Genomic DNA, 2,892 nt, shown 5'->3' on the forward strand with positions numbered 1-2,892 from the left:
TGGCTGGCACGTCACCGGCAAGAGCCATCACATGAGAGCCCGGTGATTGACATGCGCCCGCATTCGGAGAGATTTGCCCGCGGGGGGAGAGAGACACACGGAGATAGAGGGAGAGAGAGAAGGAGAGAGAGAGAGAAGGAGGAGGAGGAGGGAGGAGGAGGAGGTAGGAGGTGGAGGAGGAGGAGGAGGAGGGCTCCGCCATCTGTCACCGCGCTAGAGCTCACACAGCCAGAAAAAAGGAGGAAAAAACAGAAGAGAGAGGGAGAAAATAAAATGGTGGAACAACAAAACTCATCATTGTTGACCTGTGCTGCTGCTTCAAGGGATGCAGGCTATCTTTTTTTAATCAAACCTGTGAATTTTCCTCATTCACCTGCCAAACTCACTGGTCAATGTTTGATGCAATTTAGAGGAGAGCTGCAGACGTCCCAGCGCTCAGCACAAGGAAGAGGCCTGCTGATGATAAAGGAGGTAAATATCCAGTTAAGTGTAATACGGTCAACTTACATGCAGACAGCCAGCAGGAATGTTATAGTGGTTACTCCTCAGGGTTTCCCACGATGTGTTTAAGTCACAATATTGCAGTTTTATATGCATTAAGTGGCATGCAGCAAATATACTGTGACCCAAGCCAATTAAGTTCTGCTTTAAAATCACATCTACACAAGCAATTAATCAATTAATTTCCCTCTTTATTCAAATCATCTATTCTCATATGGAAGGTATCACTTTAAGATGATACTGTATGGAGCCTATTGTGATAATTACATCCGTTAACTCCTCAGCAAATGAAAGGTAGGCAAACAGGGTTTAGTTGCAGGGTTTACCCTCCATCACATCTCTGGTTCAGAAGCAGGGTGGGGGCAGGGGGATGGGGATGCATCATAAGTGCATTAAGGCGGTGGAACAGAAGGCATATTGTTTATTTATTTACCTAATTGGATCAAATTATGCTTCAATGTATTCAGAGGAACGACAACCAAAACCAATTGTGATTTGTTCTGACTCTTGCGGGCACAACCCGAGCGCAGATGACCCACTTGCCAAAGCTGCAAATGAGTCAGATTAAAAGGTATAATATTACATAGGCTTCTGCTGCATGTGCGTGTGCGTGCGTATGTATGTGTGGACTGGTGCTCGTGTGGGTAAGTGAGAAGATCAAATGCTTGCTGGTCGCTGTGTCCGAATGCGTGAGGTTTGCCAGAGCTGCTGCTGCTGCTGGTGTTTCCAGCGTTCAATTCTGAGCGAGGGGGCGCCTGCAGGGGCGAGCGTCAGAGAGAGGGGGAAAGAGACATAAAGACACAGTGAGAGGAAGCGTGAGAGAGAGAGTGAGACCCAGGTGTGCAGGCTCACTAGGGAAGTATGAAAAATGAGGAAGAAGGGGGGTGTAGCTGTAGATGGCAGGGAATTGGTGCTGGCAGCGGTTCCCAATGTTTAGGAGGAGGCATGTTGGCACATCAGCAGCATAGATGCAAGAATTCCTCACCACCAGTTTTCTGGTCCCTTCAGTGCGTTTGCTTCGCTGCATTGTGTCCATCCCAGATCCGAGATCTCTCTATTTAGCAGACATTAGTGGAGTTAATGTGGGAGAAATGAGCTCTCTGACCACCAGGTCCAACTTGGCACAAAGACACCCACCGGACTGAGGGAGCAGGGACATGGAGGCTGAGAAATAGCTGATAGAAGCTCATCATGTCCTTGGGCCCGGATCACCCCTACATCTCCTCCGCAGCCACAACTGAGGGAGCGTTTGGGGGTTTGCGGGGTCATCCCTGGGGTCACCAGTCGTGTGACAGCTGTGGCTAGGGAGCCGTGATGCTGCTCATTCACTAATGTGCCTCATCCCTTATGGGATGAGGGGATGGTAACCTGGCACTACCCCAAACCATGGTGGGGTGATTGTGGCAGTGTGTGTGTTTGTTTGTGTGTGTGTGGAGGGGGAGTTGAGGGGCATCTAGCTTTGCCACTAGCCAAATCACTGCCCTATCCTACCTCAGCTGCACCGAGGAGGGGGGAGATGCGACGGCTGCGGCCATGGGGGCAGCTGATGCTTCTCAACAAGTCCCAAACAACCTTCAGGTCACCTTGCCAAAATAAATGCTAAATGTCAACAGCGTGGCTTTAGCCAGCACCGGGCTGGAGGCGACTCCAATCAGGGAGGCTTTGATCTGATATTGAAACGCCGGAGGAGAGCTTGTTTGGAATTATGATATTTTAGAATGACTTTGCATCCTGTTTGTATGGGATTAGTTTTAAGTAAGGGCCACCTGCTGTGCTGTTTCATAGGCTAAATGCATGTAATCAAAATGTAAAATAGAAGCTCTTTCCCTTTAAGATATCCAGTTCTCCATCACTCTTTTTCCTCTATGGTCAAATGACACCCAATAGCCTTTCAAAGTCATCAAGCCACACCTCCTTACCTTTGTCATCCTCCCCCTCCCTTCCTCCTCTTCTCACTGTCAGACATGTGAGGTGATGACCTGCACTTCACTTGTCTTTCTGGAAGAAGTGCAAACTTCTGCTGGCACAAATGTGAAATACAGCACACACACACGTACACACACACACACACACACACACACAGATCCACCCACCCACCCACCCACCCCCACCAGACTCCCGGACCCCATCTGCACTCTCCTCTCTCCAGCCCCCTAATTGCATATGCACAAATGCAAATGCCTATTAATTAATTACTTGACTAATTAGTGCAGTGGTATTTTAGAGCGATAAATCAAGTGGAGATGGGGCCGAGGACGGCGGGGCAGGAGGAGGGCTGCACGGAGCATCGACAATGAACCCACACCGGAGGGAGTGCTCCCATTGTACAAGTCCTGTGTGTGACTGGGAGTGTGCGGTGAAGAGGATGTGCACACCGGAGCTTCTGGGGTG

Source organism: Chaetodon trifascialis, chromosome 15, assembly GCF_039877785.1.
Source record: "Chaetodon trifascialis isolate fChaTrf1 chromosome 15, fChaTrf1.hap1, whole genome shotgun sequence".
NCBI lineage: Eukaryota > Metazoa > Chordata > Actinopteri > Chaetodontiformes > Chaetodontidae > Chaetodon > Chaetodon trifascialis.